General features: G+C 39.6%; 1 protein-coding gene across 4 annotated transcripts in view; it reads right to left on the bottom strand.

Moving 5' to 3' along the window:
* The window catches only part of LOC148649756 (regulator of G protein signaling 20-like), a 151,297-nt gene that overhangs the window by 95,453 nt on the left and 41,435 nt on the right, over window positions 1-14,409 (bottom strand). The window contains exon 1 of one of the 4 annotated variants that reach the window (XM_088602875.1): window positions 8,648-10,046. The exons of the other annotated variants lie outside the window; for them this stretch is intronic. The gene's annotated coding sequence lies outside the window, so the exon portion shown is untranslated. Of the gene's footprint in view, window positions 1-8,647; window positions 10,047-14,409 lie in introns of those variants that run through there. 4 annotated transcript variants of the gene reach the window in all.

Raw genomic sequence — 14,409 nt, 5'->3', positions numbered from 1 at the left:
CAGAAACTACAACAAATGAGCAAAATGTGCAGAACAGGAAATGCAACAATTACTAAATGTAATAAAAGGTAAATAACTTTATATAACTTCATTGTCTATCCAAAAAGCTGGATTTGTCTTTGACATCAACATAAAAAAACAAACACTCAACATAAAACAAGTACACTATAAAAGTGAACAATAGTCCTAGTCATACAACAATACATATAAAGCACACACACCCATATCATTGCACTCATCTGATAGCTCCATACAGGAAACAGTTGCATTTAATATACAGTATCGATTGCACAGGGAACAAAATATTTCTTGTATACATTCTTCTTGGCCACAAGCAATCTAAAACACCTCCCTGGAGGCAGCAGTTGAAAATGGAAATGAAGAAAGTGGGATAAAAAAAAGTAAACTCCATTTGATTTATTCTTAAAACCTGAAATTAGTTCACTATGATCTATAACTGAAGCTGAAGTAATTTCAGGAGCTGTAATGACTTTTTGCTAATTTTGTAGTAGAAGAGCTCACAGCATGCAGACAAAAAAGTGGAACTATATTATCTGGTTACTAAAATCCCATCTGCAGAGAGGCACCATTGGACAACAGGTAATATCTTCTGTATTTGCATGAAACAATCCGTGGTATGCACACAGTCAATTTAAATGAAATTGTTTTATTGGATGATTGCCAGAGTTCTGATTTTTTTTATCATAACTGCTTATAAAAATGTCAGAAAATATTGCTGTTGGCTTCAAAATTGTTCGATGATGTTATTTCATTCTCTTATTTTTCTTTATGCTTTTGTTACCGCCTGTCAAGGAAAGTGTCTATTATCCACTGGCAGTACACTGGGGCTCACAACCTTAAGAACTCCACAATGCACATTCATTCTGTAACAAAGACGACGTCCTCGGATCCTACTTGTAAAATAAATAACTAATCTGCATGCTTCCTTTGTTATTGACAGTGCATAACAACCTACCTGTACACTTTCTGCAGCATTTCTCTTCTTCTGCTGTATCTTTTGGAGGGATGTGGTTGTAGTGCCAATCTAACAGACAATGAAAGACAATAGGAATGTACTTCTCTTTTATAAAGATATTACTTTTTGTTCCGAATCAATAGGGAGATTGGAGAAAAATCAATGGAGATTTTTCCATTTTATATCTTTCAGGTGAAGCACTGAGGAATAATGACCTTGGAGTTCTACACTAGTTAGAAATAGACTAATGCCAATATTAGTAGCTATTAATAGATTCATCAAAATTTTACAAGAAAGGCGATAACATACATGTGCCAATAATTTATATATCCTTTTTTAGAAATAATAATGCAATGAATTACAGTAGATAGCTAATCAATCTACAGTACCTACGCCATTAATATAATGTTTTATGTAAATACTTGGATGTTAAACTGAATCACAGAAGATTGCCCTTTTACTTCGGACCAGGATACTGCAAATGGCAGGTTGCCCAAAGCCTGAGAAATGGCAAGCTTAGACCAGACTCCTTCACAACAGATGGCGTTAGAGGATAGAGATGCTAATCAAGGTCTCAGGAATGTGTTGGTTTCGCCGCCAGTGCTATGAGTCACAACTGAAAGTTGAATATCACAGAGATGAATTACCTAAAACAACTGACACTTATTACATTAAAAAACTTATAATTGTGTTGCTCAGAGGGCTAACTAAAGGCACCACTTAGCCTCATGCCTGCCTGATTCATAATTAGATTGCATTTTCAAGAAAAACAAACAAACACGATTAATAATATTCTAACTGCAAACAACTAATGAAGTAATTAGCCCAAACGTGCCTGCAAGGGTTTTTGATCATCACAGCGTATAACAGACTGCCAAAAGTAATTGTACTGAGTCATGAGTAAAGCACTTTGTGACCATTTAAATAGGCATCAACACACATCTTTCACCTCAGACAATCACAAGGACTACGGAAAAGACTTGTTTGTTAAATGATTTTGGCGATGATTATCCATCCCTTGTTTTTATTGCATTTTTAATTGGAAACAGATGCACTGAAATAGGCTCAGATGTTACAGGTTATGATTGAAATGGTTTAGCTTAGCATCCAGCCTGAAATCTGTTAGCAAGTTGTGCTTTGATGCTGATGGTCTCTCATTCTTTTTTTTACAATAGACCAACACTCGTTGCGGATTCACAGGAGATTAACATGCCAGCCATGAAAGAGGAGTTTTCTTGCTTTCCATGGTGTTTTCATTGTGTTTGGGGAGCACGATCTGGATTTTCCGCCATTCAGAAGTCAATTGCCCCAACTCTACTCCTCTCCTTAGTGAAAGCCACACTACCACACTACTCATTGTCTACAAAGATATTTGGAGAACTCCAAAAATACATTAAAAGACATTAATGTATAAAACAACAAATTACAGAAGTTTGGAATTTCTCACACGTGCAGTTCCTCAAACATTATACTGTACATACATAAAAATATTGAAGGAAAACTAATAATGCTGTTATAGTCCTTTTAAAAATTTACTACAGTACTGTATATACATGGTTTAATTTTAACTGATAGTGCTACAAGCATGGCAATCACAGAAGTAAAGCATACTATTAAGGACATGAGGCTGATCCAAAAATGGGTAATTAGGAAATACTGCTTATACGGCTTATAGCATTACTTAGTTTTGACTTGTGCAAGAAGAAAACCATGCTAATCAACATGTTTTCACTCTGAAACAGTGCTGCAGAACTGCTGGGCAGCAAAGCTCTGTCCAGGCTCACGGATACTTTATTAGAAACGTAATCACAGACCAGGAGAGCAGGCAGCCCCGAAAACTGGAAAATCAGCAAAGAGTACACTAAACTGCTCGAGACAGCAGGGAACACTGACAAACTCCTTACTGCAGTGTGTTTTCCACATACACGTGAAGCCGCAGCACTCTTTCATTACCTGCAACTGTGAATTGACCTTAAATTAATGTTACTTAAAACCCTTGTGTTCTAAAGGTGACTGAAGTGAAAGCTTGTTCAATGTTATAAACTGGAGCTCTTGTCGGTTTGTGTTTTGACTTCTGTTACATGGAGGAGAAGGCACCACACCCTTCTGGATACATGCATGTAACCGTGCCAGCTGTTAGCATTCTGGGCTTAAAGTGAGAAAGTATCATGCTTAGTGTTAAAGTTTATTGCCAACAGGTAATCACTACACAATTTAGCAATTGTCTCTTTAATCTACTGTTAGTTAAACAATTTATTTGTTCATAAAACAGGGGTACATGTTATTTGTGTCTTTGACATAAATAAGGCTCAGATGTTCATCTGTTAGTGAGATGTTTACAAGCCATTGAAGGACAAGAGGAGTTGAGGACACTAGCTGCTTTACTTAACTCAGATGAAGAACTTTTATTTCAATCTGGGGACAGTCAACTGTAAATGATCCTTGAATCCAAAGTGCCTCACTGATCTGAACAGCACTGGCATGTGAAAAGGCCATGATATTTCCTGGGTTAAGTGCCTCTGGTCAGGCATCAAAGATTAGATAATGGGCTCTGACAGACTTTGCAGGCTTAAAGCCTGAAATTAGGGTGCCAGGCTATGCAATGCTGTGTCAACCTAGACTGACTTACCCACTTGCAGCCACCTCATTCTTCATTTTATTCAACACCCTCCACTTAGACCTGATGTCCTGCATCAGACATGTGCTCCACACAGCAAAGGAAGCACTCCTTGGGTTTGTGTGGTTTGATACTGTATGGACAAAATCAATTCAGTATGCTGCTTCAAGGTTACATTGTATGCTGAGCTAGGAGATACAAGATATGATCCAGTGACTGAATATGAGGACAATTCACAAAAGAGAAAGCCGAGAAATAATAAAATTAGAAAACTGAGGAATGTTGCTCCAGGATGACCATGGGAAATTGAACACTTTCAATTTGAAGACCAAATCCTTAAGAGTATTACTTCGGCAGTGATGTGATTATGAGGCATAAAAAAACAATCTGGAAGATTGCTGATGTATTGTAGCTCTCCAGCATCATCTATGTTTATTTTACAGAAATAAAAGGTTTTACAGGCAATAGGTTTGTTAGAAAAATATCACCAGAGATGTACAGTTCTTCTCTTGAGGACATGTGCACAACATTGTTTAGCTTCAAACTCCATGGTCTCTGAAACCGTGAGGTACTATGACTTGATGTGCTGCAGAAAAAGCCCGTAACATTGAAGTATCATGCCACATTCAATATGCTCTTCGTTTTTTGTTGTGAAATAGTTAACTTTTTGTTTTATTCTTTTGCTACAGAGCAGCTGCTGCTATTGCTGAACGTCAAAAGACAGAAGTTTGCTGAAGTGGCTCTCCTGAGGAGGCCAGTGAGTGGAGAGAGGAGACAGAGTTGCAGTGATGCATTAGCCTTTGCGATTCTGTGCCCTTAGCTGTCACAGACAGAATGTGATTTGAGTTTGCTAATTAAGATGTCTAACAAGTAGCCAGCTCTGTTGTTCTGCAGAATTAAATGAAGGAAATCCCTCAAGTTCCTTATATTTGTAAAATCTTTACAAGACAGATGGAGGCTCCCCTCAGAGAGCAGAGCTACAGTCGGCTTCCACTCACATTGCTGCAAAATCTGTCATGTGATCACACACAGGCTTCTGATTAATCACTTGTTTGTAATCTCTTGCCTCTTTGCTGTTGTGTAAAATTCCCTTTGAGGGCTACTGCTGGGAATCCACAAGCGAAACTGGGATCAGTTTTTATCCTTAGCTGCAGGCAATTTCTGTAAAATGTTGTCCTGGTCCGTGAGTACTGTCTGCTGTTGTTCACAAAAACGTTCTCCGTTTTAATTAATAAGGTAAATATTTTAAGCCGATTACATTAAGATAATTGTATTAATATTCTTCACAAACACAACAGTAACAGGCACTGTCACCATGGTACTCCTACGCAGAGCCCATCAGTGAGATTTCAGTTGATATAATTAGATATAGATTGGATTTTTCTTAATTTGTATTTCAGCAGATAATTCAAAACATTTCATTAAAGGGACGGTTACTCAAAAACACCTCTGAAGTTGGTAAGGAGTAATTAGAGTCTGCTTAGAATTATGCAGCTAACAGACCAACAGACAAACTTTCTATGGTAATACTGTACAAACAGAAGTGCTGAATTAACACATGATGTTCAAACTAATAAAGATAATAGGCCTCATACTATAGATAACCAGACAAATAATCAGACCCAGAAAGTACATTTCTTCGTTGTAGCTCAGATTGTGACTTTACGGAGAAGTGTAAACTTCTGAAGTTTACAGTCCTCATTTTGTTCTAGAAGGAAATACTAAAATAAAAAGGCCCTTTCTCCAATGCTTCAAAATATAAGAGCATTCTGAAACAATCTCAAGATTTTCTTCATTTTACTTATACACACAGAACTCACTTGTCTTGCAAAACAAGCACTTTCATTCCAAAAGTGCTAATGAACAAACCACTTTTCTCAGTTTCCTTATCTACAAAAGGATGAGTGATATTTTCTTTCTTCTGTTTCAGAGGAACCCTTCTAAGTTTAGACTCAGATGAATGCAGACACTAGTAAGTGCATTTACTAGCCTTGTTCACCAGATGTTGCATTCTGCTTCAAAGGATTGGATTTCTATTAAATATGCAGAGGGGCCAATTGCACAAACAACAGTGTGAAATGCAAGCAATTGATTAAATTATTCTTCAAAATGGCTTTATAACATTAGCACACGCACAGCATTCTGGATAGACAGGAAAACGTGAAGGGAGAAGTAGCACTTTATAGCAAAAAAGTTTTAAGGGATAGAAATGTAGCCTAGAGAAATCAAGGGTCTTCAATATGGCTTAGAATTATATATAAAACATTCAAAACGCATAGAATTAAGTGTTTGCGACAGTTTTTCAAATTCAGATATTAATAGTGTTAAATTATATTACACAACATATGTGAAGGAAAATGAGTGTTTTGAAGGAAGAAGCGATTTTCATGGGAGACTTCAACTTTCCTCACATAGACTGGGAAAACTCAGTAGGAGTGAGAGCAGCAGAAAAAAATGCCTCTGCAGCAATCTCAATTTACATTCAAACAAACTGAGCATACTTTATATACAAATTTTAAATGGACACCTACAGTACATCACTAGTTGCCATGCAGAGTGAGTTACTCAAGTTCATTAAGTGATATGATGCTCTGGGGAAACAGCAATGAAGGTGCTGTCAGGCTACATGAAACAGCAGCCATCCACAAGACCAGCTGCACCCAGCTATAAACTGATGTATAGTCTGTAATTCAATGAAAGTTCTGTAAAAATATTTATATTCCATGTTGGCACTGCAATATAGAGAGTCAGCCAAGTGTACTAAAGCACATTTTCAAATGAAAATGAAAACTGAAAAATATTCTGTTTTAAACTGTTTTTTCCAAATAATCCACTATAAGGAAAGACTGGATGTCAGTTACTGGGAATGTCTGAATTTAAAGGACCAGACTGAAAACTTCACCATTTTGAGATATTAATAGTAAAAAAAAACTTTGTCAGTTCCTGGCACATTTTTTCGAGTGAGTCTGCCTCCTTTGATAACGAGACTAAAATCACACAGTGTACAGAAAGAAAGACAGGTGCTCAGGCACTGGAAGACTTCAATTTACCACATCATTTCAGGTGCATTACGTCCTGGTAATAGATCGCGGGTTGGCAATTTGACCAGAAGTTTCGACAGCATTTGAGATGTGTAAAAATGATAACTCCCAATGCAACACACTTCCCTGTGTATTGTGTATCCACAAAGTATTGATTTTGGAAGGGAACAGCCCTGAGAGAAAGTGCTAATACAGTCCAGGGATGCTTATCAACAGTAAACACAGACTGGCAGACCACTTCCACTGTACCGTGCAGCACTCCACTGACTCAGTATACAACCACTGTACACAGATTGGCAATTATAGATGAAGTCACTCCAAGGACTAGTACTCAATGCATGGTTTTTAATTTGCGTAAAGGAAGTCATGTTTCCATGTAATCACAAGTTGAGTCTATTTCTTTCTGCAATGATTTAGGTTAACATAATGCTTAATACTGTACCATTTTGTGCCACAGCTCCCACAATACACACTATTTTTGCAGCCTTGCCTGAGAGTACTTAAACATGCATACTGTACATAATGAGGACTACATAGACAACAGACTGGGAACTAGTGTTATCTGTCTCCCAACCAGTCAATCCTACTGATCACAAGCCATAAAAAAATAAATCATTGTACCATACTGTACATTTCTTACACAAATAAAACAAAAAAAATGTAACATGCCATTACCTGGATAAAAAAAAAATATATAATTAATTGGGAATGCAGAAAAATCATAACTGCCCACAGCGTCTTTACCTATTGTATTTATACAATCAAAACATATACACTCCCTATAACACTTACGTCCAAATATGACTTGAAGGTGTTACTGGAGTCAGAAGGCATCCGATATAAACAGTGAAACCACACCTGACGGTTCTACCAAGAAATATCATGTGAAATTAAAAGAAAATATACATTTAAAACCTTCCAATGAAAAATACCTTTCTTTAAACTTTCAGTACCGCCCTCTATGGACAGCTCCAGTCTGCTTAGCATCAATTCCAATAAAACACAAATCAAAAAGTACCATACTGTATAATAATTCATAATAATTATAATAATAATTGCTTACACTTATAAAGCGCTTTTCTGGACACTCCACTCAAAGCGTTTTACATGTAATGGGGACTCCCCTCCACCACCACCAATCTGCAGCCCCACCTGGATGATGCGACGGCAGCCATAGTGCGCCAGAACGCTCCCCACACATCAGCTCTCTGTGGGGAGGAGAGCAGAGTGATGAAGCCAGTTCAGAGATGGGGATTATTAGGAGGCCATGATTGGTAAGGGCCAATGGGAAATTTGGCCAGGACGCCAGGGTTACACCCCTACTCTTTTCGAGAACAACCTGGGATTTTTAATGACCACAGAGAGTCAGGACCTCGGTTTTACTTCTCTTCAGAACCAGGGGCGTAGCCAGGAACTGAATTTTGGGTGGGCCTGTGCAAAAGTGGGTGGTCCGGGCTCTAACTGACTGTCCTGCCAACATAGGGGCACCCCTCCAATTTACAATGCAATCCACGAGCGGTATAATCGAACAACAGAACTAGCGGAACCTTATATATATTAATACTTTGTGTCTGTCTCTCTCTCCCTCACACTCACGTTAAGCAACAATTACCTAGGCTGCCGAACGCTACTGTGCCACGGCGGACAGGCACAGGAAACAATCAGTGCATTCCTCTGTTGTGAGGTTGTTGCCTTCTAGACCAGACGCAGGTGTCGTGACTTGGAATTGAATATGTCGATAATCTCGTCACTGTCTAAGAGTCGGCAAATTCCCGTTCAAATGACAGCTAGTTTGCAAAGGTCTCTCATATGAGGACTTCGTCTTTAGCTAAAGAAACGCTGCAAGAGCTCATTTTCACTTGTTGCTTGTAACAGTTCTAAATATTTCGTATGCCTGCCTTTAGATTGTTTAGTAGTTTTACGAGTAACTCTTAAGTTAGTATTTAATAGCATAACACAATGAACACAACGCAAAACGCAAGATTCAAAATTAAGATACAATGCAGGGTTTACCTTGAGCTCCGTGAAGTTGTCCCCCCCTACAGACAGCACAAACGATTAAACCCACCTCATTCGTTAGTGCTGCGTTTGTGCTGCTTTCATTCCCGAGATATAGCGCCTTGTTTTTCCGGTGATCATGTGACCATGCACGGTGACTTTGACCTCCGGTGACCCGGTCTGCCGAGTTCAAGCGTCTGTTACCGGTGCGAGAGTAACAGTTCTGCATTGTGATCCTCTGTTTGCCCGGATGGGGGGCGGCGGTGGATTTTGCATTTAATATCAGTGTCTTCTGTGCGTTTCTGTGAGCAAGAAAATTAAATTTGTCACGAATATCACAGACCCTAATCAGAAGAGTTGCGGGTGTAGTCTCAAAAAGCGAACACTAGCATACAATTGCATTCGACCCGTCAGTCTTGCTGCGCGTTTAAAAAGGCTTGAATTTGCAACTTTAAGAACAATACATTTTATGTACAGCACATTCGTTTACGTGAAAAAGAACCAGGGTGGCACTACGTACAAGGTTGCCGCGGGTAGTAAATAACACATCCGAGAAGCAACACTGGAAAGTCCACCGTCTCACACCTGTGGACCGCGGCAATACTGGAAACATTTTTTTTTATTTTCACAAAACAGAAGTGAACATATATCTCGATTCTTTAATAAACTGTCATTATCCGTGTGTTTGTATTTACAGGGGTCTTTGCGCAAACATGAAGCGATGGGCTCACACTCCTTTTATCTTTGTGTTTCCGGCCAGTCCTTGGTGTAGAACACAGCGTGAGGGCACACCTGCCCTCTGAAGACACAGGTATGGGCGCCTGTGTTAGGTCCTCAGGTGTAGTCGAGTCTTCTGCAGTCTGCAATGTAATGACCCAGAGATGTTTGCTGGTCCTGGTCCATGAAGTTGCTCACCCGCCTGTCGAACAGCGCAAACGATTAAACTCACCGTAATCATTAGTGCTGCGTTTGTGCCGGTTTGTGTCGCTCTAAGTAGCGTTTGTGCTGCTTTTCCGAGATACTGTATAGCGCCTTGTTTTTTCGGATAATTACGTGGCTATCTACAAGGAAGTTTACAGGTACCAACAAACTCGGTACTTGAACTTCTGATTGTGATGAAAACAACGGGGGCAATTTGTTTTACGAATCTGTCTGGTCGCCTTCTTTTCCTGGCTAAGACGTACAAAACTGCAACGTCACGACCACCAGATCTTTCAGTTGTGATCTTTTGATCAGTTCACTCCAGACTTTGCAACCTTTACACGAATAAGCAGTCTTACATTTAGGGAGGTGTTACAAGGTTATTTCATTAGGTAAGGTCGTTTCTTTTAATTTTTAACCGTGTTCTCGAAAATGTATTGCTTGTGTACTACTTTCAATGGTGAAGAGACACCAGTTTCCAAATTACCGCTTGTACAACAAGCCCATATTCACATTTTTAGGTATTAGTTTCAAGATCGATATAATTTAACAATGAAAAACAAAATTGAAAGCACGAGCATAATAATATAATGATCATTGACTTTACATTTCTATTAATTTCTGAAGTACAAAGCAGAAGGTGTTTCCCCTACCTTAAATATACGATTAAAATTGTTCAAATACCATTTATTCATTACAGCAAGCAGCGGAGACACTTATATTGTAAATACAAAATATATTTATTTCGAAGAGTACGGGACATTGTGAATCAATAAAGACGTTAAAAAAATAAACCGATGTAGTTATTTTGCAAATAAGTAAATCGTTTAAAAAATAGATTCTCATTGTAAACAAGCCGATCCACCTGGCGCTGCTGGCTTGAACAGCTCTCAGACCCGTGATTGGCTAAACCCCCCAACAGGTCGGGCCGCGATTGGGTGAAAAGTGAGAATCGACACTCTGATTGGGTAAAGCGCCACAGCGGAAGTTCCGTGTGTACTGTGTGTGCTGTATGAGCACGCTGGATATACAGAAACACATCCATTTGTTTCCAATTACTGATCAATCTGAGAGTAGTCGCAGTGAGGGCAAAACTGAATAGCAGACAAAGAATGTCATGGCATCCACAGCGCGGTCACGACTCCGATAGCATGTCACGATAGGAGTGCGCGCATCACGATCACATCGCGATACTCATTGCGACTGGTGCATCACAGTGGCGCCATTAAGTCCATATATCGCGATATGACATACCTCGACAAAACACCCCACCCCCATGTCACGACATAGAGCCCGCATATCGCGATATGACATACCCCGCCAAAAGTGCCTCGCCCCCATGTCGCGACATAGAGCCCGCATATCGCGATATGACATACCCCGCCAAAAGTGCCCCGCCCCCATGTCGCGACATAGAGCCGGCATATCGCGATATGACATACCCGGACAAAAATGCCCAGCCCCCATGTCACGACATAGAGCCCGCATATCGCGATATGACATACCCTAACAGGATATGCTGACCCCATGTCACGACACAAAGTCCATATATAACTGCACGTCCTGTCTGGGTATATCATGTCCGGATACGAGACCTTTGTTGTGACAGCTGTGCCAGGGTGGCAGGGAAGCAAGGCATCAGTCGTGATATACATTGCTGCAATATACATGCGATATACATGGGGGGTCCCTATCATGACATGCTGCCGAGGGCTTGTCGCGATGGTATCCCACAGTTACGAGTTTGGCAACAGCGTGTCATGGTAGGGAAAGATATGGAAAGAAAAAATCCATAGATTTTTACAATCACGGTGATTGAACATACATTACAGCCAGAGGTTAATGGCATAGATGGTTAACTTGTTGGCATGCGTCACGTCTTAGTATTATTCACATCTAAGGAGGCTCATGTGTTTATGGATATCGATTGTCTTTAGCTAAATTGTAACAGAGCGCTTGAACTCGGCAGACGGGGTCACTGGAGGTCAAAGTCACCGTGCGTGGTCACGTGATCACCAGAAAAAACAAGGCGCTGTGTCTCGGGAACGAAAGCAGCACAAACGCTACTTTCAACGGCACAGACGCAGCATTAACAAACGAGGTGGGTTAGATCATTTGTGATGTCTGTAGGGGGGGCAGCTTCACGGAGCTTTTATCTTGCCTTTAAATATTCAGCGGACTTTGCATAACATACCAGAAGATCGTGCACGCACGTATGGGTTTCAGAGGTTGGAGTAAATGCATCGCACCAAGGGTAATACCGAGTGAGGCGCCATGAGACTAAAACCTGCGAAGGTATTAAAATATTAAGTGCTAAAGATCTTGTTTGATCCTTCATGATACTAGCTAAACAGTCCCAAAATGTTGCTCTTTCTGTGTAACCCTGGTAAATAAATGTTTTAAAGTAGAAAACTTTACATTTTAATAATACAATTAAAATCTTAAACTAACATAGCCTCATTCATTATACAGTATAATTATAGTAGTTGGTCATTGTCATTTCATATAATAGAAGACATTTGTTATAAAAATGGGTTAAAACTTTAGAGCTGTTCATTAAAACATGTCTTTATTGACTATCTTTGGGGTTAGCTTTGTTGTTTTTTTTGGTCAAAAACAGATATTTGATATAGTGTATATATTTGATATAGTGTACCTGTACCATTGTTTGATTCAGTGTTGCCATTCTGCATGCCCTGGTTTTGTGAAAGTTATTAATTAATAATAATAATTGCTTACACTTGTATAGCATTTTTCTGGACACTCCACAAAGTGACTCACCTCCACGACCAATGTGCAGCTCCACCTGGATGATGCGACAGCAGCCATAGTGCGCCAGAACGCTCCCCACACACCAGCTCTCAGTGGGGAGATCAGAATAATGAAGCCAATTTGTAGATGGGGATTATATTAAGAGGCCATGATTGGTAAGGGCCAATGGGAAGTTTTGGCCAGGACGCCAGGGTTACACCCCTACTCTTTTCGAGAGACACCCTGAGATTTTTAATGACCACAGAGAGTCAGGACCTCAGTTTTATGTCTCATTCAAAGGATGGTGCCTGTTTACAGTATAGTGTCCCCGTCACTATACTGGGGCATTAGGACTCACATGGACCACAGGGTGAGCGTCACCTGCTGGCCCCACTAACACCTCTTCCACCAGCAACCTTAGTTTTTCCCAGGAGGTCTCTCATCCAGGTACTGACCAGGCTCACACCTGCTGAGCTTCAGTGAGTTGCCAGTTGTGAGTTGCAGAGTGAAATAGCTGCTCTGGCCACGTGAGCAATGAGTTGTTGCACAAACACACTGCAATTGTACTATATTATTAAATTAATCAAAACAAAATGCAAATGCATGAAGCAAGTAGAGAAAACCGATTAAAGTTCATTGTTATAATCCAATTTAATGATTTATGTCATACATTTACAATGCAGTTATGTTGGAAAGCATTTGATATTATGAAAGGTCAACATGTGGTACTTTGTAATAGTTTTGCGTTAACTCTGCAGATAATGCACTTTTGTACTTTGTGGTAATTAACAGAATTATACAGTTGAAATAATGTACAGTATACCTGAACTCTTTTCACTGGCACTCCACCTGTCCCCACATTATGTGATAGAAGTCTTTGTACTTGTTTTCACAAATCAATCATTATAGGCTAAAAGAGAAGAAAACTGAGAATTTGATTGAATATTTGTAATGTACAATAAAATGAAATTCTTAACACATTATTTCAAATGCATCAAGAGAAAGGAAAGTATACTCCCCTCACTGAGTTTAATTGATAGTTAAACCATTATATGTTTATCCACACGTAACTGTACTTACTGTATGTATTCATCCACCTTCAATAACACTTTAAACTCTGAGGGTAATAATGAAGTAGATTCTACACTGGCAGGCTCCAGGTACAAGGCACTTAGGATCAGATATCAGTTCACAAGAGACACAAATGTATTTATTCACATATGCACACAGGTGACAATTTACAGGCACTAATAAATCTTGACTGCATGTCCTGGGACGATGAGAAGAAACTGAACCACAATGACACCAAGCTGCCCCCAGAGAAGTAGTGATTTATCAAATATTGCAACAAATATTTAACCACAAACTACACACTGTGTCTTCACCCTGACAACCGTGTGAGGAAAACGTACACTATATGGGTACAAACAGCAGTACATTAAGGCTATTTCACAGAAGCTTGTCCATGAACAGAAATAGTTTTTTTGGAATATAACTTACAAGAGATAAAGGATGACAACATCCATGTAAGCCTCATTTAAACTCTTGAATTCAGACATTAATAGAAATGTAAAAAAATGTACCACTGTAGCCTGTTATATTTCTGTGTAACCGAATACAGGTGTTGGAGCGAGGAAGGAAAATACAACAACCTGGTTTAAAATACATAATTATTGCTTTTATTTATGTTGTGATTTTTATATCACAGGATCCCACAACACTAAATCCAGCCCTTGGAACATCAAGCCCAAGAGAAATGATGATAGCCATGAATCGCATCCTGCTTGGTACTTTCCTCCAAGCCTGTCTGTTCTCAAGGTGAATAAACATAACTTCTCCACTTCAGAATTAACAATAATTGCTTACACTTATAGAGTGCTTTCCTGGGCACTCTATTCAAAGTGCTTTTCAGGTAATGGAGACTCTCCTCCACGACCAATGTGCAGCCTCACCTGGATGATGTGATGGCTGCCAAAGTGCGCCAGTATGCTCACTACACATCAGCTATTAGGTGGGGATGAGAACAGAGTGATGGGGATTATTCATAGATGGGGATTATTGGGAGGCCATGATTGGTAAAGGCCAATGGGAAATTTGACCAGGCC

The sequence above is a fragment of the Lepisosteus platostomus genome, chromosome 13 (assembly GCF_059453375.1).
Source record: "Lepisosteus platostomus isolate fLepPlt1 chromosome 13, fLepPlt1.hap1, whole genome shotgun sequence".
NCBI classification, from domain to species: Eukaryota; Metazoa; Chordata; class Actinopteri; order Semionotiformes; family Lepisosteidae; genus Lepisosteus; species Lepisosteus platostomus.
This window is presented reverse-complemented; position numbering and strand designations above follow the sequence as displayed.